The following is a 24,876-nucleotide window of genomic DNA, read 5'->3' on the forward strand; positions in this document are numbered from 1 at the left end:
AATTCCCCGGTCTCTGGGCTTTTTAAATAGAACAAAGCCACAAGCCCGAAAGAGTTTCAGAGGGTATCACGGGAGATCTGCATTCATACAAAAAGCACTAGTTGGTTCCGGTGCCGGGACGTGAGGCAGGTGCCTCTTCCTAGCTGAGCGTGCACTTCCTTGGGGCAGTTGGACACTCTGATGCGGTCAGGGCTGTGACAGAGCCGTGACAGAGGGAGTCCAAGCTCAGGAAAGCCCGTGAGCCCTGCGCCGCCCAGTTCCTACGTACTGTGTTCTGTCCCAGCTGCCTGTAGGTTCAGCCCTCGCCGGTCCTGGACCAGCACGGCTGGCTTATCCTACTTCCCGACACCCACCCGCCCACGGTGGATGGCACAGCGGTGGGTCAGGAGGGACCTCACAGTGGGGGCTTGCTCCTCTGGAGAGGACGGGGTAAGACACGGGCAGTACGTATGACAGTGTAAACACTTGACATATCTGGGCGAAATGATGAGTACTCCAGTCTGAGCAGGTGCAGGGCACAAATAATTTACAGTCGACACATTTGTAAGATGGACACACAAAATGTGTAACTTTGCTTTTAATTGAAGAAAGAAATAGTACATCACCAATTATAATTATTTTAAGTTTATTATTTTCCCGATCTGATAATACAAATCAAAATCTTATGTATGTGTGGGAGGGATATAAGAGTATATATATATATGCTCCTGAATTTGAATATATGTACGTATATATGTACATATATACGTACATATACATATATATATGCAAAGAATTTGTTGAGGAGTCAGGCTCACAAGTGGGTTGGGATGTCTATCAGAAGTTCTGGTCCAACATGGCACTGTAGGCAGACCCCAAACTCGCCTCCCCCACAGCACACACCAAATTACACCTGTTGAGAGAATAATTGCTCCTGAAGAACTGAGGACAGCCAAAGACAGAACAGCGAAAGCAAACAGCAAGAGAGACAGAGACACAGGGAGGAAGGGGGTCCTCAGCCCAGAACTGCAGCGAGGAGGACAGTAGTGAGGGGCTGGGGCCACACCCCCTTTTTCTCGGGCACAGGACAGAAGCTGAGGCTGAAAAGAGTGTCCAGCATAGAGAAAAGCCAGCCCGAGAGTCCGCCGAACGGCCAGGAGCTGCTCGAACTCTCCCTGGTCAGAGGGACTGGTCAGCCGTGTGGTTCATGCTCTCACTCCCTGTGGAAAGTGCAGCTCAGAGTGGCGTCCGAATGCTGTGGGTGTCATCGTGACAGCAGCTTTGTGACCTCCGTGAGCCCGTGACCTTAATGAGTCAGGGTCCACGGGCTCATATCAGGCCCGGTTGTGCTGGGACGCAGAGCAAAAGCTACAGTTTAAAAGGGCCAAGGGGGTGTGGGAACACTCTCCCCCCCCTCGACCATAAAAGCCCAGATCGGAAGAGAATGGAGGTGCTGTAGCTGGAGGGCCCTGTTGTCACAGCGCACAAGCAGTCTCCGCGAGCCCAGCGCTCGCCAGCCCGCGCCGGCCCTGCGGTTCTGGAACACAGAAAATGGGCTGCTTTTTTTTTGTTTGTTTTTGGTCTTGTCTTGTGCTTTTAAAACATTTTTGTTCTCTTTGTTTTTCTTCCTTTTCTTTTTTCTTTTTCTTCCCCCCCTTTTCTCTTTCTTCTTTCTCTTTCATATGTTATTACTTTATTTATCATTATTATTATTATTATTATTATTATTTTCATTCTGTAAAGAGCTGCAGCTTCAAAGAGCACTAGAATAAACAGCCACAACTCCAGCCAGCCGGCAGAAGTCACCAAGCTCACCGTCTACACTGGGGATGACCACACACTAGACCACTCCTTCAAGGTTAGGAGAAGTAGCTGTTCTGCCGAATCCCTAGAAAGAAACACAGAAAGTGAAGGAAAATGGGGAGACAAGGAATCTGCTCCAAAAGAAAGAACAGGGAAGATTTTCAGAAGAAGATCTAAATGAAAGGATTCAAAGTCATGGCCACAGAGATACTAAACTGGAGAGAAGAGTGGGAGAACTCAGCGGGGCCTTCAATAAAGAGATAGAAAATATTGAAAGAACCTATCAGGTTTGAATAATACAATAACTGAAATAAAAAACACTCGAGGGAATCAACAGTACCTGAGAGGATATAGAAGAACATATCAGTGATCTGGAACACAGGGTGACGGGAGGCATACTAGCTAAGCAGCAAAAAGAGAAAAGGTTTTAAAAAATAATTATAGAGTAAGAGATGTGTTGGGTAACGTCAAGCAAACATTCACATTATAGGGGTCATAGGAGGAGGAGGAGGAGGGAGAGAGATGTAGAAAACTTATTCGAAGAAATAATAGCTGAAAACTTCCCTAACTTCCCAAAGGGAAGGAAATAGACATCCAGATCCAAGAGACTCAGAGAGCTCCAAACAAGATGAACCCAAGGAGGTCCACATTATGACACGTGGTAATTAAAATGTCAAAGATTAGAGATGAGAAGAAAATCTTAAAAGTGGCAATGAAGACACAAAAATTACATACAAGGGAAAACCTATAAGGCCATCAGCTGAGTTTTCTGCAGAAACTTTGCAGGCCGGGAGGAAGTACCATGATATGTTGAAAGTACTAAAAGGGGAAAAAAAAAAGCGTACAACCGTGAATATTCTACCTGGCAGGATTACCTTTCAGATTTGAAGGACAGATGAAGAGTCCAAAGGTAAAGGGGTTTATCACCACTAGACCAGCCTTACAAAAATATTAAAGGGATTTCTTTACATGGAAAAGAAATGACTATAATTAAACATAAAATTATGAATAAGAAGAAGTAAAATATGACAACATATACATAAAACACAGAGGAGGGCATAAAAGGGGAAAAAAGCAAGGGGGAAAAGAAAAGAAATTTTTTTAAATTTAAAGAATGTGTTTGAACTTAAATGACCATCAAATTAATATAGACTATTTAGGATGCTTGTTATGTATGAACCTCATTTTAACCACAAACCCCAAACCTCTGAGAGATACACCAGAAATAAAGAGAAAGAAAGCCACATATAAGTAATAGAAACTCATCAACCACAAGAAGAGAGAGCAAGAGGAGAGGAAGAAAGAGCTACAAAAACTAAAAAAACAAATAAAATTGCAATAAGTGCTTCCTTATCAATAATTATTTTAAGTGTAGATGTCCTAAAATTTTCAAACAAGAGACAAGTGGCAGAATGGGTACAGAGACAAGACCCACACATATGGGTCCCCGTACAACAAGCAAAGGGGAACAGAGGAGAGGGAGAGAGAGAGAGAGAGACCAAGAAACAGACTCTTAACTACAGGGAATGAACTGTTGGCTATCGGCGGAAGGTTGGGGGGTGGGGGCTGAGAATTAAGGAGCGCACTTATGGTGATGAGCATGGGGTGCTGTACGGTTGTATGTAAGTACTGAGTCACTAAATGGTATACTTGAAACTAATATTCCACTGGATGTTGACTAACCAGAATTGAAATAAAAACTTAAGTGAAAAAAAAGTGAAGGGCTAAAACAACATTCACCATGCAAATGGAAGGAGGAGGAGGAGTGGGGGGGGGGGACGAGGGGAAGGGGATGGAGAAGGAGAAGTGTGTTCCCTGTAGTTAAGAGTCTGTTTCTTGGTTTCTCTCTCTCTCTCTCTCTCTCTCTCTCTCTCTCTCTCTCTCTCTCTCCTCTCTTCCCCCCCCCCCTCTCTCTCCTCTCTTCCCCTTTGCTTGTTTTGTTTCTTAACTTTCACATGAGTGAAATCATATGGTATTTGTCTTTCTCTGACTGGCTTATTGCACTTACCATAATAGTCTCTAGCTCCATCATGCCATTGCAAATGGCAAGATTTCATTCTTTTTGATGGCTGAGTAATACTCCATTGTCTGCACACACCGCGTCTTCTTTATGCATTCATCCAGTGAACAATACTTATATCAGACAAAATAGACTTTAAAACTAAGACTGTAACAAGCGACAGAAGTGGATACTACATAATAACAAAGTGTCAACGCAACGAGAGGATATATCAATTGTAAACATCTATGCACCTAACACTGGAACATCTGAATTCATAAAGCAAACATTACGGGACATAAAGAGAGATACTGATGGTAATAAAATAATGTAAGAGACTTTAACACCCCATTTACACCAACGGATTGGTAATTCAGGCAGAAAATCAATGAGGAAACAATGTCTTAACTGACCTATTCGACCCAGATGGGTCCAGATATGTACAGCACATTCCATCCCAAACAACACAACAAACATTCTTTTCAGATGCACGTGGAGCGTCCTCCAGAACAGTTCACACATTAACCCACAAAATAAGACTCCACGAATTTAAGAAGATCACAGTTGTACCAGGCATCATTTCCAGTGACAATGGTATGAAACGGGAAATAAATCACAAGAAAAAAACTGGTAAAAAACACCAGCATGTGGAGACCAAACAACATGATTCTAAACAACCAGTGGGCCAATGAAACAATCGAAGAAGAAATGAAAGAAATACGTGAACGCAAATGAAAATGAAAACACAATAGTCCAAACTCTTTGGGACACAGTAAAAGCAGTTCTAAGAGAGTAGTATATAGTGATACAGGACTACCTCAAGAAACAATAAAAAGCTTAAAAAAGCAATTTAAACTTACACCTAAGAAATTATAAAAAGAAGAACAAATAATGCTCGAGGTGAATAGGAAAAAGTAACTAATAAAGATCAGAACAGAAATAAATGACATAGAGACTAAAAACCATAGGAAAAAAATGAATAAAACCAAGAGATGGTTCTTTGAAAAGATAAACAAAGTTGACAAACTCTTAGGCAGACTCATCAAGAAGAGAAAGGATCTTAAATAAAATCAGAAATGAGAGAGAAGTAACAACGAATACCACCGAAATATAATGAGTTACAAGAGACTGTTAGAAAAGCTATATACCAACAATCTGGGCAACCTGCAAGAAATGTATAAATTCCTAGAAACATACAGTCTTCTAAAACTTAACTAGGAAGAAATAGAAAATCTGAATGGACTGATTACAAGTAACAAAATGAACCAGTAATCAAAAGACAACAAGAAAATAAAATTCCAGACCAGATGGATTCGCAGGTGAATTCTACCAAACATTTAAGGAAAGTCTCTTCAAGCTATTCTCCACAACTATTCCAAAAAATAGGAGGAAAAGTTACCAAATAAATTCTACGAAGACAGCATTACCCTGATTACCCTGATACCAAAACTAGATAAAGGCACCCCCCCAAAAAAAAAAAAGAAAAAAAAAAAAGAAAACCACAGGCCAATATCCCTGATTAAAATAGATGCAAAATCCTCAACAAAAAATTAGTAAACTGCATACAATAATACATTAAAAGGACCATTCGCTACCATCAAATGGGATTTACTCTGGGGATGGAAGGATGGTTCAATATTCACAAATCAATCGATGTCATACACCACGTCAACAAAACAAAGGATGAAAATCATATGATCATCTCAGTAGATGTAGAAAAACAAATTGACAACACAGCCATTAGACAAGAAAGACAACAAGTGTCCATATTGGTAAGGAAGAAGTTAAACTGTCATTATTTGCAGATGACATGATACTATACATAAAAAATCCTAAAGACACCACCAACAACTACTAGAAGCAGTAAATGAATCTAATAAAGTTTCAGAGTACAAAATTAATACCCAGAAATCAGTAGCATCTCTATACACTAATAAGGAGGTAACAGAAAAAGAAATTAAGAAAACAACACCATTTTCCATTGCAGAGAAAAGAATAAAATACCTAGAAATAAACCAAAGACGTGAAAGACCTGTACTCCAAAAACGATAAAACGCTGATGAAAGAAATTGAAGATGACACAAACAACTGGAAAGATACTCCATGCTCATGGACCGGAAGCATGAAAGTTTTTAAGATGTCCATATTACCGAAAGCAATGCACAGATTCAGTGGAATCCCCATCAAAATAACACCAGAATTTTTCATAAAGCAAGAACAAACCTTAAAATTTGTATGGAACCACAAATAGACCTCAACAACCATGTCAATCTGGAGAGAGAGAATAAAACTATAGGTGTTCACAATTCCAGATTTCAAGATACACTACAAAGCTGTAATAGTCAAGACAATATCGTACTGGCACAGAAATAGATACACGTATCAGTAGAACAGAGCCCATAAAAAAACCCACACTTCCCGGTCAGGCAATCTTTAACAAAAGAGGCAAGAATATACAATGGGGAAAAGACGGTCTCTTCAGTAAATGGTGCTGGGAAAACCAGATAGCTACACGCAAAACAATGAAACTGGACCACTTTCTTACACCATACACAAAAATAAATTCGAAATGGATTAAAGATCTAAATGTGAGACCCGAAACCATAAAAATCGTGGAAGAAAACACAGGCAGTCGTTTCTCTGACATTTCTCTAGATATGTCTCCTGAGGCAAGGGAAACAAAGGCAAAAATAAACTATTAGGGCCGTGTCAAAATAAAGTATTTCCACAGCAAAGGAAACCATCACCAATTAAAAAGACAGCTTACTGGGGCGCCTGGGTGGCGTAGTCGGTTAAGCGTCCGACTTCAGCCAGGTCACGATCTCGCGGTCCGTGAGTTCGAGCCCCGCGTCGGGCTCTGGGCTGACGGCTCGGAGCCTGGAGCCTGTTTCCGATTCTGTGTCTCCCTCTCTCTCTGCCCCTCCCCCGTTCATGCTCTGTCTCTCTCTGTCCCAAAAATAAATAAACGTTGAAAAAAAAAAATAAAAAGACAGCTTACTGAGTGGGAGAAGATATTTCCAAATGACATATCTGATAAGGGGTAAATATCTAAAATATATAAAGAACACCAAAACAAGCAAACGAATACACAAACAGATACAAAAAATATGGGCAGAGAACCTGAGTAGGCATTTTTCCAAAGACGAGATACAGAAAACATGCTCCACATCTTTCATCATCAGGGAAATGCAAACCAAAACTACAACAAGATTCCACTTTACACCTGTTAGAATGATGAAAATAAAAAAGACGGGACAGAACATGTGTTGGTGAGGATGTGCAGAACGAGAAATCCTTGTGCACTGATGGTGGGAATGTCAATTAATACAGGCACTGTGGAAATCAGTATGGAGGTTCCTCAGACATTAAAAATAGAAATGGCAGGGGTGGCCCGCTGGCTCAGTTGGTAGAGCACGTGACTCTTGATCTCAGGGTTGTAAGTTCGAGCCCCGTATTTGATGTAGGGAGTACTTAAATGAAATCTTAAAAAAAATAGAAATACTATATGATCCAATAATTCTACTTTTGGGTATTTACCCAAAGAAAATGAAAACACGAATGTGAAGCTATGTGAACCCCTATGTTTATTGCAGCATTATTTATAATAGCCAAGATATGGAAGCAACCTAAATGTCTATCAATACGTGAATGGATAAGGGGATGTGATACACACACACACACACACACACACACACACACAATAGAATATTGTGTGGCTGTAAACAGGATGAAACTGTGCCATCTGAGGGAGCATGGATGGACCTGGAGGGTATTAGGCTAAGTGAAATTAGACTGGGAAAGACAAATACCATATTGTTTCACTCATAAGTGGAATGTGGGAAAAAAACAACGAAGAAACAAAAAACAGAATCATACCTATAAATACAGAGAACAAACTGACGGTTGCCAGAGGGGAGGCAGTAGGGGCTGGGCAAAATGAGTGAAGGGGGTGGGAGGTACAGGCTTTTGGTTATGGAATGAATGAGTCACTGGGATAAAAGCTACAGCATAAGGAACAGACAATGATGTCGTAATAGCGTTGCATGGTGACAGGCCGTAGCTACACTTGTGAGCATCGAGTGACGCATAAACTTGTCAAATCACTGTGTTGTGCACCTGAAACTAATGTAACATTGTGTGTCAATGATACTCAAATTTTAAAAACAGAAAAGGAGAAAACAGATGTATATTCAAGGCTATCAGAGCAGTGTTGTTTGTAATATTGAAACAGCAGGATTTATGAAATCTGTTGTTACGCATCTGTCCAGTGGAAGTCTGTGCAAGAATTTAAAAAAGAATGTTGTAGGGGCACCTTGGGTGGCTCAGTCAGTTAAGCACCTGACTTCTGCTCAGGCCCTGATCTCATAGTTTGTGAGTTCAAGCCCCATGTCGGGCTCTGTGCTGACAGCTCAGAGCCTGGATTCTGCTTTGGATTCTGTGTCTCCCTCTCTCTCTGTCCCTGCCCCGCTCATTCTTTGCCTCTCTCTCTCTCCTTCCAAAATAACGAAACATTAAAAAAAATTAAAAAAAAGAATCTTGTAAATCCTTATGCATTAAAGTGCATATATGTTTAACACAACGCCAAAGTAAGAAAGTAGGTAAAATATACATGGCACAGTCGTATTGGAATCTGAAAAAAATTAGTATCTCGAGGATGTTTATAAACGATTATTGTTGTTTAATATTTTTTCCTTGTTGGTGATTTTTAAAATTTTTCTCTGCAGTGAACTTTGTATGAAAACACCATTTTCATATTTCTTATAGATATTTAGAAAATACAAAGAATGACGGGGCGCCTGGGTGGCTCAGTCGGTTGAGCGTCCGACTTCGGCTCAGGGCATGATCTCACGGTTTGTGGGTTCGAGCCCCTCATCGGGCTCCGTGCTGACAGCTCGGAGCCTGGAGCCTGCTTCGGATTCTGTGTCTCCCGCTCCCTCTGCCCCTGCCCCACTCCTCACGCTCCATCTCTGTTTCTCTCTCAAAAATAAATAAACATTAAAAAAAGAATGACAGTCACACACTACAATTGTACTTAGTCTCAAAACCCAGGTTTTACCTCTGTCAACCTCTTGGTGCAGAACCTTTGTTTTGTGCACGTGTGTGTGTGTTCGTGTATATGCGGAATGGCTGATCGGATAACAGGACCCACTCTTTACCTCTTCCTCGGGGAAAATATTTTCCGAACTTAAATACTAAAAAAAAGTTCCGTTCAAGCAATAAGACTTCATTTGAGATATAAAGCATGTTGCCAGCTAAAGGCCCCCCCAAAGAAAGTGTTGGCGTACTAATAATTTTAATTAGGTAAAAGGAAATGAGTACATTAGCACAGGAATTGCCCCCAGACTGGCCGAGGGTAGTGTCCCGGGATCCCGCGGTCCTGCAGGTGGGGCTGTGGCTCCAAGCCCCACCTGGGACTCGGAGCAGGTGCACCCAGACAGACCCGACGGCTCCCGGTGGGCCGGAGCCACGGCCTTGCTGGTTTGCGACTGTAAAACCCGTTCCTTTAGTGGATCTGACTCCTCGGCGTGGAGGACAGGAGAAATGGACTCTATGTCACAGCAGCGATGGGGAACCACACGGATGTGACTGGAGAGCAGGAGGCGAAGACGTTGGTGACAGTGCTCACGTGCTCACAGGGGACCAGGACAAGCAGGAAGCTCCCAGGCTGAGCTCCGGCTCCCCAGCCTGGGCAGGCGGCCTTGAAACCACGTGGCCTCTATTTCGTGCTGCTGAACATCCTCTGTCGCTTCAGCCTCTTAGATTAGTAGTCCGTGTGAAGGCAGACGGCATTTCTTACGTGTGTGCCTTTTTTACAGTGTGGCTTACTTAAAGTTTTTTAAATAGCTTTCTGCCGCTCGAAATAACGCCCTGATGAACACGGTCCCTCCTGCAATCGGCCGGGACCATGAGCGTTTGTTGGGGGCACTCGGTTAGGGCTGGAGATGCCGTGGGAGAAGGGGGTGGCGGGGTGGTGCTTCCACGCTGCCATCAGCGTCACCGGGCCGCAGGGTTCGCCCACCTGGTGTGTGAGAGGGAGAGAGATCAGGGTCCTGCCACCAAATCCCAGAGTGATCCCTCAAAGCCTTAGTGGCTATGAGCGCTGACGAGATGAATCTCATCTCGTAACGCTTGCCTGGGTGTGGGACTGAGGCTGGTGCTTGTTCACCGTGCCGTCTTGTAGGTTAGAACGGCCCATGCTCACCCCTCACCCAGTTTTCCAGGAGGATGCCGGTTCTCTTTCCTTTGTAAATTTCTTTCTTTTTTAAGATTAAAAAAAAAAACTTCAATAACCTCTACACCCAGTGTGGGGCTCGAACTCACAGCCCCGAGATCCAGAGTCACACGCTCCACCGACCGAGCCAGCCCAGTGCCCCAAATTTCTTTTTCATATCACAGAAAGTAACCCTGTCTTACTGTGAATATTACATCTGTTTTCGCAAGTTCTCCTTTGTCTTTTTCTGTGCGTGATTTTCTACAGAGAGATTTTAAGTGTGTAAGAGATAAAGTCTATCAGCCGTCACTTACAGGAAGCCACCTTCCCACATCTCATTCTTCCGTTATCTGGGAATGATGAGACAACAGAGCAAGCGTCACCACTGCCGAAACACACACACAGACTTGAAGTGTGTGCCAGATGCTGCTACAAGCGGTCACAGGATGATCACGTGTGGCACACGTTCAGTACTCTCCCCGTGGCGCAGCTGAGGCGTCTGGGGCACAGAGAAGTCGCGTAACATGTCAAAGATTGCACAGCCAGTGAGCTCCCGACATTCACACCTGGGTAGTCTGACTCATGAATCCCTTCATCAACTGCAACACAATACTTACCGATGGCCTTAAAAATAATGTTCTGCTTTCTTTCTTTAAAGATTTTAGCTCCAGTGTAATTAATGTGTCCTCAGGTCGACAGTGTTGTGATTCAACACTTCCGGACACTATGTAGCGCTCATCAAGATAAGTGTGCTCGTGGGCGCCTGGGTGGCTCAGTTGGTTAAGTGTCCCACTTCAGGTCAGGTCATGATCTCGCGGTTCGTGGGTCCGAGCCCCGCGTCAGGCCCTGTGCTGACAGCTCAGAGCCTGGAGCCTGCCTCAGCTTCTGTCTCCCTCTCTCTCTGCCCCTCTCCTGCTCACACTCTGTCTGTCTCTATCTCGGTCTCTCTCTCAAAAATAAATAAACGTTAAACAAATTAAAACAAAAAAGATAGTTGTGCTCTTAATCCCCATCGCCTGCTTCACCCACCCCCCCACCGCCTCCCCTCTGGCCACCATCAGTCTGTTCTTTACAGTTAACAGCCTATCCTTTGGTCTGTCTGTCCTTTTTCTTTGTTCATTTGTTTTGTTTCTTAAATTCCACATATGAATGAAATTGTGTGCTATTTGTCTTTTTCTGACTTATTTCGCGTGGCATAATACTCGGTAGCCCCATCCAGGCTGTCGCAAATGGCAATTTCTCGTTCTTTTGCGTGGCTGGGTAGTATTCCACTGGACGTACACACCGCATCTTCTTTATCCGTTCATTGGTCAGCGGACACTTGGGTTCCTTCCGCATCTTGGCTCTTGTAACTAATGTCGCAGTGAACATAGGGGTGCACCTAACTTCATTTGAATTACTGTTTTTGTATCCTTTGTGTAAGTACGTAGTGATGGAATTACCAGATGATACCGTAATTCTGTTTTTAACTTCTTGAGGAGCCTCCATACTGATCCCACAATGTCCACCAGTCTGCATTCCCACCAACAGTGCACGAGGGCTCCCCTTTCCCCACCTCCTCACCAACGCTTGTTTCTTGTGTTTTTGATTTCAGCCATTCTGACAGGTCTGAGGTCATAGCTCACTGTGGCTTTGATTTGCATTTCCCTGATAATGCATTGGACTGAACGTCTTTTCATGTGTCTGTTGGCCATCTGGATGTCTTCTTCGGAAAAATGTCTATTTATGTCTTCTGCCCATTTTTTATTGGATTATGTATGTATGTATTGGTGTTGACTTGTATAAGTTCTGTATATTTTTTAGATACTAGCCCTTTCTCAGATGTCATTCTCCCATTCAGTCGGTTGTCTTTTCGTTAAGTTTTGCTGATTGTTTCCTTTGCCGTGCAGAAGCTTTTTATTTAGACGCAGTGTCACTGTTGATTTTTGGTCTTGTTTCCCTCGCCTCAGGGAACATAGCTAGACAAATGGTGCTATGGCTGATGTCACAGAAATAATTACCTGTGTTTCCTTCTAGTGTTTTTATGGTTTCAGACCTCACATTTTGGCCCTTAGTCCATTTGGGATTTATTTTTGTATATGATGGAAGAAAGGGGCCCGGTTTCATTCTTTTGCATGTTGTCGTTCGGTGTTCCTAACATGATTTGTTGAAGAGATCATCTTTTTCCTATTGCGTACTTTTGCCTCCTCGCTGCAGATTAACCGACCATATCATTTGGGGTTTATTTCTGGGCTCTGCATTCTGTACCATTGATGCATGTGTTTTATTTATTTATTTATTTATTTATTTATTTATTTATTTAAAAATTTTTTTAATGTTTTTATTTTTATTTTTGAGACAGAGAGAGACAGAGCAGGGGAGGGGTAGAGAGAGGGGGAGACACAGAATCCGAAGCGGGCTCCAGGCTCTGAGCTGTCAGCACAGAGCCCGATGTGGGGCTTGAACTCGTGGGAGCGTGAGATCATGACCTGAGCGGAAGTCGAACACTTAACCGACTGAGCCACCCAGGCGCCCCCGATGCATGTGTTTCTTTTTGTGGCAGTACGATACTGTTTTTATTACTACATTTTTGGAGCGTATCCTGAAATCTGGGATTGTGATGCTTCTAGCTGTCTTCTTTTTTCTCAAGTTTGCTGTGGCTCTTTGGGGTCTTTCGTGGTTCCACACAAATTTTAGGGTTATTTGTTCTAGCTTGGTGGAAAATGTTGTCGGTATTTTGATAGGAATTGCATGAAATGCGTAGATTTCTTTGGATAATACAGATATTTTAACAAACGATACTTGTTCTTCCAATCCCGGAGCATGGAGTGTTTTAACATTTCTTTGTGTCTTCTTTGGCTTCTCTCATCAGTGTTTTCTAGTTTTCAGAGTACAGGTTTTTATCCTTGCTCAAGTTTATTTCTAGATATTTTATACTTTATGGCATGATGGTCAATGGGATTGTTCTTTATTTCTCTTTTTGCTACTTCATTATTGGTATATAGACTTGCATTGGATTTCTGTATGTTCATTTTGTATGCTGCGACTTAACTGAATTCATGTGTCCGTTCTAGAAGTTTTTTGATGGAGTCTTTTGGGTTTTCCATATACAGTTTCATATAATCTTCAAAGTGAAAGTTTTACTTCTTCCTTGCCAATTTGGATTTTCTCCCTTTATGTTACCAATGTGCTGTGTTTAGGACTTCCGGTATCACGGCATGCTGAAAAAAGTGGTGAGAGTGAACATTCTTGTTTTGTTTCTGATCTTCAGGGATAAGCTCTCGGTTTTTCACCATTGAGGCTGATGTTAGCTGCGGGTTTTTCAGATATGGCTTTTATTATGTTCTCTCTAAACTTACTCTGCTGAGTTTCTATCATGAATGGGTGTTGTACTTTGTCAAATGCTTTTCCTGCATCTATTGAAATGATCATGTGGTTTTTATCTTTTTCTCATTCTGAGGTGATGTATCACAGTGACTAATTCATAAATGCTGAACCACCATTGCATTTCCAGGAATAAAACTCATTTGATCATAGTGAATGTATTTTTTTAATGTATTGTTGGATTCGCTTTGCCAATATTTGGTTGAGGGATTTTTCATCTCTGTTTATCAGAGGTATTGGCCTATAGAATTCATCTGAGAAGCCATGTGGTGTGAACTTTTGTTTGTTGGGAGTTTTTTGATTGCCGATTCAATGTCATTGCGGGTGATCAGTCTGTTCAAATTAACCATGTCTTCTTGATTCGGTTTTGGGACATTATATGTTTCTAGGCATTTATCCATTTCTTCCAGGTTGTCCAACAACTTTAGACCATTGTGTTTTCATTGTCATTTGTCTCCATTTATCTTTTGATTTTCTCTGATTTCTTGGTGGACCTGTTCATTGTTTAGTTAGATGTTATTTAACCTCCATGTATTTGTGCTGTTTCCAGATTTTTTTCCTGTGTTTGATTTCTAGTCTCATAGTGCTGTGGTCAGAAAAGATGCATGGTATGATTCAACCTTTTTGGGTTTGTTGAGGCTTGTTTTGTGGCCAAACGTGTGCGATATTCTAGATAATGTTCCATGAGCACTTGAAAATAACGTGTATTCTGCTGCTTTAGGATGAGATGTTCAGATTACATCTCTCAAATCCTTCTGGTCCAGTGTGTCATTCAAAGCCATTGTTTCCTTGTTGATTCTCTGCTTAGATGATCCATGGATGTAGGTGGGGGTGTTAAATTTCCCTACTATTACCCCCTTATTATCAACAACCCTTAATGTTTGTTATTAGCTGCTTTATGTATTTAAGTACTTCCATGTTGGATGCCTAAATATTTACAGTTGTTATATATTCTTGCTGGATTGTTCCTTTTATGGTCATCTTTGTTTTAAAGTCCGTTTTGTCTGATGTAAGTGTTGCTACCTGGCTATCTTTTAACTTCCATTTGTGTGATAAATGCTTTCTCGTCCCTTCACTTTCAAATTGCAGGTGTCTTTGGGTCTGCAGTGAGTCTTGTAGGCAGCATGTAGCTGGGTCTTGCTTTTTTATCCATGTTGTCACCTTAATGTCTTTTGATTGGACTGTTTAGACCATTTACATTGAAAGTAATGATTGATAGGTACGTACTTACTGCCATTTTGTAACTTGTTTTATGATGGTTATTGTAGCTCTTTTCTGTTCCTTTCTTGATCTTTTCTCTCATGCTTTGTTGGCTTTCTTTAGTGGTGTACTTGATTCCTTTCTCTTTATTTTCTGCACATCTATTCCTGGTTTTTCATTTGTGGTTACCATTAGGTTTATATATAATATTTTCTGCGTATAGCAGTCTATAGTAAGTTGATTGTCACTCAATTTTTGAACACACTCTTTATGCCTCTGCTCCCACATTTTAGGTACATGGTGTCATTCATTTGTGAATCCCTTGACTAATTTTTATAGATACACTTAATTCTACTGCCCTTCTGCTTCCTAGTTTTCTTGCTCCCACTTATGTTCTTTCCTTTCCACTCCAAATGTCCCCGTTAACATTTCTGGTAGGGCCGGTGTAGTGGACCTGAATTCCTTCAACTTCTGTTTGTCTGGGACACTTTCTCTCTCCTTCCATTCTGCATGATAACCTTGCTGGATGGAGTATCCTTGGCTGAAGACTTCTTCCCTTTCAACATGGTGAATATATCATGCCACTCCCTTTGGGCCTGCAAAATCTCTGTTGCAAAATATGCTGATAGCTTCGTGGGCATCTGCTTTCTTTTCTTGTACGCAACTGCTTTCTTTTCTCTTGCCACTTTTAAAATTCTTTTTATACCACTCTTTACCATTTTAATTACTGTGTGTCCTGGGGTGGACATCTTTGAGTTGATGTTTTGGAGCCTCTCCGTGCCTCCTCGATCCGGATTTCTGTTTCCCTCTCTTGATTCAGAAAGTTTTCAGCTATTATTTCTTCGAGTACATTTTAGGCCCCTGTTGTCTCCTCCTTCTCACATCTGTGTGATGCAAATGCTATTATGGTTGATGGTAGTGAATTCTCTTCATTTTTTATTATTCCCTTTTCTCTCTCCTGATCAGTTTGCTTGCTGTCCCTTACTGTGTCCTCCAGATCTCTGATCTATTCTTCTGCTTCCTCTAGTCTACTGTTCATTCCCTCTCGTGTATTTTTAACATCAGCCATTGAGTTCTTCATTTCTGATTTTCTGTTTTTTTGTTTTCTATCTCTTCATTGCGGGTCTTACTGAGCTCCTCCACTCTTTTCTGAAGTCCCGCGAGTATCTTTATGATCATTACATTAAATTCTGTATCTGGTGCATTACCTGTCTCCATTTCATTTAACTCTTTGGCTGTGATTTTGCCCTGTTCTTTCATTTGGGACATGTTGCTCTCTCATTTTGTCCCACCCTCTGTGTCTGTTTCTCTGTGTTAGGAAAGTCATGTACGGCCCCTGCCCTTGAAAGCCGCGACCTTATGAAGAAGAGGTCCTGAAGCGCCCTGCAGTGCGGTGGCCCCTGTTCACCAGAACCCGGCGTTTCCAGGAGTGTGTAGCTGGCACTCTATTCTCGTGGCTAAGCCTCGTTTGCCTTGAGTCCTGCCATCTGTGGTGGCTCTCTTTGCCTCTTGTGGACGGGGCTTGGTCTCTGCGGAGGCAGTGGGCCAGTCTGGGGCTGCCTGGGCTTTGAGTTGATCAGACGAGGCTTTTGCAGAGATGCAGAAGCACCAGATGGCAGCACACTCTCCCCGTGAAACTTTCACTGGTGGGCGGGCCCTGCAGTCAGACCAGAGGTGTGCCCCCCAAACTCCTCCCCCCCCCCAGCCCCCTGCCGGGGGCCTGGCTGGACAGGTGTGTGTGTGGCGATGTCCCCTCTCCCTTGACTCTCCGAGTCACTTCGCAGTGGTGCTGGCCCGTCAGGGTTGCTCGTACCCTGCCGGGCTTGTGGCCCCGACTCGGACGGGCTCTGGCCAAGGGCGTACTGGAGGAGGCGGGTCTGTGCATCGCAGGGGGGTGGGGTCGTGGCGTCAGCATTTGTGTGGTTGTGCTGCGGGTGGAGACCCGGAGCCGGGGCCTGCCTGGAGGGGGCACATCTGAGGAGAAGGTGAGGCGGGAGCACACTGCTAGCCAGTCCACACTGCTGGGTGTGGGTGATGGGTGCTGGGAGGCGGGCGAGGAAAATGGTGCAGGGCGGCTCCTTTGCTCCTGGAGAAGTCTCCTGAAGACACCTGGCTTTCCAGCACGCCTTCTGAGGTTAATGAACAAATCTCCTTCCCGACACCCCGGGCGTATTGCAAACCACAGCTTCGGTTCTGTGTGTCTCCTCCTGGCTTCCCCAGGGCTGAGCCTCCCGGTTTGTAAATCCCAGGGGTTAAGCCCCACTGACTGCAGGAACTCACGAAATTAGGCCCCTATGGTTTTGAAAGCCAGATGTTACGGGTGATCGTCTGTGCCGTTCAGGCTCTCTGTGCCTGGGGGGCCTGGGGTAAGGGCCGCTGCCTTCCCTCTCTGGACCCACCGTGTCCCTCCCTCCGGCACGCTGTCCCTGGGTTCGTTTGGCTCCTGACTGTCTCTGCCCTTCCCACCCTCCTTGATGGAGCCTCTCCTAGACATTCAGCTGTGGACAGTCCATTCTGCCGTCCTTAACTTAGGTCATTTTCCTGGGTGATTCAATTTTTAAAAATTGTTTAATGTTTTATTTATTTCTGAGAGAGAGCGCATGAGCAGGGGAGGGGCAGAGAGAGAGAGAGGGAGACACAGTCAGAGGCAGGCTCCAGGCTCTGAGCCGTCAGCACAGAGCCCGACGCGGGGCTCGAACCCGTGGACTGCGAGATCATGACCTGAGCCAAAGTCAGACGTTCAACGACTGAGCCCCCAGGCGCCCCATTTTCTGGGTTATTTACACTGATGTGCGTGTTGTCTAGTTGTGTCTGTAGGATGTGGTCAGCTTAGGGCCTTCTATTCTGCTGTCTTCCCTGGAAGTCCCATCACTTTTCTGCTTTCAATATTACTATTGGCAAATAATTAATATTTCCTAATGTTCGAGGTAAAATGCCAGGAAGGAAGCCATGGGCATGTTACTAAGTGGCTCTGTGACCTTGGACTTGACCTCTTAGGGGTCCCTATAAAACGGTCACACCGAATTGTCCCTCGGATTCAGTGTCATTGGATGCAGAAAAGTGGTTCACGCGAGGCCTCAGACGTACTCATCAAATGTTTGTTCTACATGTATTTTTGACTAAACTAAATTCTGTGGGGAAAAATGCTCCCCCTCCCTTCCCCTCCCTGTCCCCCTCCCTCATCTCCTTGGGGAAGAGTTTGCTGCAATTGTGAAACTTCCTTTGTGTCCCCTAAGGAGTGAGCTGAGGAAAGTCCCCAGGACACGACCCCCTTCTGTCCTGACCTCTTCTTGCTCATGGGCTCTCCCACCAGCTTTGAGGTCCAGACTTTCACTAAGGGCTTCTAAGAGACACATTTGTCCAGAACTTCTCTTTTTTCTTTAAAAAAATTTAAATGTTTATTTATTTTTGAGAGAGAGAGAGAGAGAGAGAGCGAGCATGAGCAGGGGAGGGGCAGAGAGAGAGGGAGACCCAGAATCCGAAGCGGGCTCCAGGCTCCGAGCTGTCGGCACAGAGCCCGACGTGGGGCTGGAACTCGCCGACTGTGAGATCATGACCTGAGCAGGAGTCAGACGTTTAACTGACTGAGCCCCTGGGTGTCTGACGTTGTTACCTATGAAGACAAGTTTGTGGAGAAATTTGATGGAGACACTGCGGAGCCAGACTCCCCCTGGGTCATTTCCCAAACGAAATAGTAAAAGCGCGAGTATCTTACGCTAATGACGTGGTTCAGCCCGTCCTTTGGGGATTACGATAAAAGGCAAGAGCTCTTAGCCTGGGCCCTTTGTCCCACGTGGGGCCACTGTGGCCCCTGACAGGACACAGGTGTCAGCCCCTCTCAGGTCGGTCCGCTCGTCTCCCCTGTCTTCATCCTTTGTGTTCTTCTGGCCTTCACGCACTTTGCCAAAGAACCGAGTATTTAGAATGTGCTTCTGTTTTTGTAAAATGTGACCAAAGAGGAGTAAGGTGTCCTTGAACTCAGAGCCTTGCGTCAGCGGGACTGCTGACAGTCAGGCCCGGGGCCCACAGAGCTGAGAGGACCCTGTGGGGCGGAGGGCAGCCTTGATTGGATCCTTCCCTGCAGCTGCGAGCCTCGCCTGGGCAGGAAGTGCGGAAATGTTCGCACTTGCCCGTCTTTAGAGGGAGCTTCTTTCTCAGAAGCTCAGCCAACACCTGCTACTCGTAGCCTCTTGGCATTGAACTCTGGGTTTGCAACTTTAGTTTAATTCAGTGTGTTTTTCACGTGCACACTAGGAATGAAGATACATTTTGGAAGAATACAGATGAGCTCATTAATGACGCCCGGAGTCCGCCCCTTTGGGGTCCTTGCAGAGCATCTTCCTGGCTGCGTGGGTGACGTCTCTGAGACTCCCCTTCGTGTCTGTCCTCATCCAGCGTCATCCCCGGTATCTTGCACAAGGTGAGAGTGCACGAAGCCCCCTTGTGTAACGATAGGGCTCGTCAGGCGCCAGGAGCGAGTCGTGTGGCGACGGGTGGAGGACGTAGGCACGCCACTGGCTTCCGAGTTGGCTTACTGTGTCTACTCCACCGTCCGTGTGCAGACAACCCTCAGAGAGGATGTGGCGTGTTTCTCAGCATTGAGAAAAGACAGCAATTCAGTCGGTAAGCCAGTGTTCAAGGCCAAAATCTTATGAAGTCCGTTGGCATTTCTGGAGTGGTGAGGTGACGAGGACTTGCCCTGATCGTTTCTGTGACTCGTCGTAAACAAAGGCCAGCGTACGTATTAATTGTGGTCAGAGTGTGTTAGAGTTAGTTTGAAATATCTGATCATCCTTTCCTCTCTTACGCCACCAACCAGCACATCAGCCGGCCGTGTACACACACCTGTAGCGTCACCTGTAGGTCACACACGCACCAGGTGACCTCTACTGACAAAGCACCGCCTCCCTGATGGTCTTCTTTTTTTTTTTTTTTTTTTCAACGTTTATTTATTTTTCGGACAGAGAGAGACAGAGCATGAACGGGGGAGGGGCAGAGAGAGAGGGAGACACAGAATCGGAAACAGGCTCCAGGCTCTGAGCCGTCAGCCCAGAGCCTGACGCGGGGCTCGAACTCACGGACCGCGAGATCGTGACCTGGCTGAAGTCGGACGCTTAACCGGCTGCGCCACCCAGGCGCCCCTCCCTGATGGTCTTCTGTGTGACAGCCCCACTGTGGAGGCTCATTTCTGGACGCACAAAGTAGAGAGGCTGTGCACGTTGTTGATGACTCTCGCACACACGGGGCGGGTTTCAGTGAACAAAAACCACACACACGCACACACACTCTCACACACGCCGACCTTAGTAGGAAAAGTACTTCATAAATATATGCGTGGCTTTGGCCACAAAATCCACGGGAGGCATGATAGTGCTTTACGCGTTGCTGACGTCCAGCCCAAAGACAAATGATCGCACAGGGTACATCCCGATTAAAGGGCTGCTCCGTGTGTGGTACGTAGAACACGTGCCTCTGGAGTCGGGCTCAGATCTCTCTTCGGCGGCTGTCTCTGGCGTCCTTTGTCGGGGTTCCGAGGAGTTCCATGGGATTGTATGCGTGAGTTCAGTAATGGGATCCAGATTTGTGATCTCTCCAGAACTGAACGCCACATATCAGGCTCAGTCTCTGAGATCTGTTACGATCACTGGTACCCTAAGTGCCTCAGCTCAATGCTACATTTCTAGGACAGCAGAAAGGCAACGGATATCCATCAGAAAATCAGACGACGACGACACTGCCTCATATTGTTTCCTCTGCCTTATCAACTTTTCCTCTCATCACACAATACCAGCATCAGATAGCGTTTATTAAGCCCCTCGTGCGCCTGGTGCCGGGTAGGGTAATGCGTCTTCACAGTTACCTCGTTGTGCTGGTTTTTCAAATATGCCCGACCAGTGTTGCGGTGAAATTGATTTCTTTCTTGTTAACAAAATCGGTTCTTTTTTGCACTAATTAAAATTGCAAGGTAATGGACCCTTTAACTCCGATGCAAAGGGTCCAAGAGCCTGTCAAAGACCCCCATGCTCAGCGTCACTGCGGCGAAGGTACACCGGGAGGGCCTTGGCCGTGAGCCGTCCTTGTGTGTGGGATGGCCGCGGGGCCGCGGATGGGCATCCACAGCAGATGACACCATCTCCTCGCTTCCAGGACATAGACAAGCAGTAGGAACGTGTGTGCTACTCGGAGACACCCCGCCGGTTTCCACAAAGGCAGCCGCCGTTCCTTGGCAGCCTGCCACAAAGGCAGCCGTTCAATGCCAAGGGTGTCAGCCGCCCTTTGTAGTTGTTCGTGCTGCATTATGTTTTCCCCTGAAGTTTCCCCAAATAGTGGCTAAGAAAACCCCTTCTAATATAGATAGAAACCAAATTGTACATTAGGGGAAAAGCTGTTTGAATTTCAGACCTTAGTGGGTCCCCCCTCCCCCAGTTCCAATGCGGTAGGAAATCTGTTGGACGTGGGCAAGTATTAACTGTTTGTTTCCACCGCGAAGCGTATTCAGGTGATCCTGAACGTGAGCGGGGACCGCTACGGCCTTTGCCAGTAGCCAGAAGTAGACAACAAAGTACAACTACATCGGCGCAATCGCTTTTTCACCACTATGAGTCGCCTGACATTCTGCTGACGTCGCATGTGCCTTGCCTCGTTTATTCATCACACAACCTCATGGGGGAGATGCTTTCAGCGCCCGGGCTCAGGGGTGTTGGAAAAGTCACCCCAGGTCGCTCTGCCTCTGAACCCGGAGCTGGTTCACGAAAACCCCACACACTTGGCCAGCCATCCCTCCTTTGATGTTCGAGGTTCTCAGGTGGGATTTCACAAATCACGCCTACTTCCCAAAGCCCTCACGGCACGGCTGTCAGATTCCGTCTGTAGGCAGAGTTTATTTTTGAAAGAACTGCAGACACACGGGCTTAGAGGCACCAGCGTGACTGGACGGTGAGCCCAGCGAGCCCTCCACCTGGGGCGGAGCAGGCGAGGCCTGGCCTGTGCCATCAGGGCAGCACCCAAGAATGCTGCTTATTCGCAGACACGAAGAATTTGGACTCCAGTGTTCAAAAGAGGGCAGCCAAGGGAATGCACAGGTCTCCTCAAGCAACAGCATGGTTCTGAAGGGACCGAAACAAAGGTGTCATAGTTCTGCACGTAGCGGAATCCCTTCAAGAGAGCCGCCCAAACACAACGCCCGTCAGAGTGTCCAGATTTCACTGAAAATCACAGCCCTGATCCGCAGCGCATTTTAGACGCGGAGCCAGGAGACTTGAATCTGGCCGTGCCACTGCACGTGACGGCCACCTCACGCGTGTGCAAAACCCCAGCTGTTACCAAAGGTGGGCGAGTGAGTCCTGTGTTCCTTTTCGTTATGTAGATGGCGCCTCTGGTAGAGGAGAGCTTTATAAATACTGACCCAAGGCTACTGATTGGTTAAATCTCCAGCAGAGAATATTCACTCCTAGACAGACAGTATGGATTTGGAATATACATATTAGACGCTTCGTTTTTAATAGAGTTTGCTTAAGGTGTAAGATATCACGTATGTTATATCTCACGTATAACTTATATATGTAACTTATACGTATATGTGTATAAGATATATATGATATCACTATGGAGGATATATTAACAGAATTGCTTAAGATATAAGCCACTCTGTTAATAATTTATCCTGAAGGAGCTCATAACAGACTTTGTCACTCAAAACTGTACTCCATGGGTCTGTCACAGTGGCTAGAATACTCACCTTCCTCTCTGTTCAAAAGAAGAAATCCTAACCTCTATCTGGTGACATAACCTCATTTCTTAAACAAAATGTGAATCTAGATATATTTCCAAAGCAACTGGGAGAAATTGTTTAATTCTTTATATCCTCCATGGATGTTTATGTTTCCATGGATTTATCGAAACCCATATACTTCGAGACCCATTTAAACCTTGTTTCTCAAGAATGTACTCCATTTTGATCAAGTAACTCTCACAGTCTCCTGAAAGAAAAAAGAAAGAAAGAAAACATGTGGCATGTGTACTTTAAATGCAATATAAAGTATTTATGCGTGTGATTATACACATACACACATACAATCCTACAGTATTTCTGTTGTACATGAACGTAAGAGACAGTGACCCTGCTTTGTGATTTCCTTCCCTAGAAAGGGAACTCGTTGGTACCTACTGGGGGACGGCTCAAATATTTTCTTAGGATACACGAAATAAAGGTAGACTGCAAAAGGTTCGTAAAACAAAACAAAAATGTCTAGGAGATCCAGGTCCTTTAAATCCCTTCAGTTAAGATTGTACACGCGGGTGATTTATTTAGGATCGGAGACATGTATTAGCACTATTCATTATAGAGTAAAAAGCCTGCTTGGCGGTTCTAAAAGGTTTGAATTAATTAAGAGCCAGCCTGTGGGTGACAAGAATAATTTGGGGGCCTGAGGAGGAAGACCCCACCCCCACCTCCCAACGGTTAACTGTGGGTTTTCTCACGCTAGTCGGGTGCTCACACCGTGGGTATTCTCACACCTGTCGACCTGAAGCACAGCACCTGACCGCGACCAGGGACACACGTGTGTTTCCCACGAGATCTGGCAGATTTGGTGGTTCAGTTTAGGTCAAGAAAAGGGGGATATGGATCTATAACCTACAACGGGAAACGGCTGCCTGGCAACCAGTGAGATGACAGCACGAATGTCAACTGGTGCGTTTTAGTCCCTGGTCTTGACTCTGGTGACTGTGACGGAGGAAGTAAGAAAAACCCGGGATAGGGCACCTTGGCCGTAATCGCGGTCCTCCCGGGTCTCCGACGGACCTCTCCAGCCTCACTGGACCATTTGCTCACGTCGCTTCGCTTACAACGACCTCCTCTCATTTCTGGAAGCGTCTAGACTTCTTTCTCCGGCCACCGCCCCCCATTATGACACGGGGAACCCACCCCTCCCACGGGCTGGCTCTCTCTGGCCTGGGCGGGGCTCCATCCACGGCTTTGGAGATCCAGCAGATGATCCAGACCCAAGACGGCGAACACAGTAATGGGTTCAGCTCGAGGTGGTCTGCTGCCTGTCCCCTGGGAGTGGCCCTTGAGGGAAGGAAGGGAGGGAGGGTTTCCAGCGGCTTCCATCGGCCTGGAACTCTGGGAATTGGAGACCCGCTAGGCGTATTTCTTGGCGACCCTGAAGGCGAGCTTGCTGGTAATAGAGAACCTACTGGAAGGAGAAGAGAACCAGCCCTGGGGACTTCATTTCCGCTCCTGCCTGATGTCTGTCTGCCTGCAGCTTGCTAAGCTTGCCAGGCTTTCTGGAAGGTGGCACGGCTCCCTTTGCCGTAAGCCAGCTTGTGGCAAACCCAGCTGGGCTCTTAGTGCACGCTTGAGCTCTTTCTGTCCTCTGTGCGCTCACCTTACGGTTCCTTTTGCCCAGAACAGCGTCCGCACCGTGTCCTTGTCTTCACTGGGTCTCTTCCTTCTCGAATAGGGAAGACATCTTCCAGGTGGGGTTTTCTCTCTGCTTCTGGGAAGAAAAAGGAGAGGGTCACGGCGGCTTTCTTGAACCTGCTGCTTTTTCAAGTACCTTGAGCTCAAAATAAATTTTACGTCAAAGCCTCGTATTCTGAGGGGTATGTTCAAGTTTCCTTCCCTGCAGAGCCACTGCCAGAGAGAGATGTGTGCAACGCCACGCTGGGTTTTGCTGCAACAGGACCTCCGTGGCCTCGGCCCCTCTGCTTCGTCTCCCCCACCCCTGCTAGCTCTGACCCCCTGTCTTCCTGTCTTTCTCCCTGTCCCTCCCTCTCTCTCCTCTTCCTCCCTCGGTCTGTCTGTCTGTCCCGCCTCCTCCCCCAGCCACTCCCTCGGCTGAGCTTGTGAAACACACTGAGGAAAGGAGAGGGGTCAAATCCTCCAGTAGCCTCCCGCCTGCACGCTGTTTGAGCACCAATCATTCTGGATCATTCTGAACCATAAGCCTGTGTTCTCAACCACGAGGCTATGGGATGGGACAGAGTACCGAAATGGGGGCGCCGAGAGGGGGGGCTCGGTCAGTTAAGGGTCCGACTTCGGCTCGGGTCATGATCTCACGGTCCATGGGTTCAAGCCCCGTGTCGGGCTCTGTGCCGACAGCTTGGAGCCTGGAGCCTGCTTCGGATTCTGTGGCCCCCTGCCTCTCTCTGCCCCTCCCCACGTGCGCTCTCTCTCTGTCTCTCAAAAATAAATACGAAAACGTTTCTTGTCTGCACGGCCCGTACAAATGTTAGCTATGTTGCAGAAGTGGAGAGACCCTGTGGAGCACGGACCTCTGCGTTGAGGTCAGATATAAGACCCGGAGCTCGGAGGCTG

This window comes from Lynx canadensis, chromosome B1, assembly GCF_007474595.2.
Source record: "Lynx canadensis isolate LIC74 chromosome B1, mLynCan4.pri.v2, whole genome shotgun sequence".
NCBI classification, from domain to species: Eukaryota; Metazoa; Chordata; class Mammalia; order Carnivora; family Felidae; genus Lynx; species Lynx canadensis.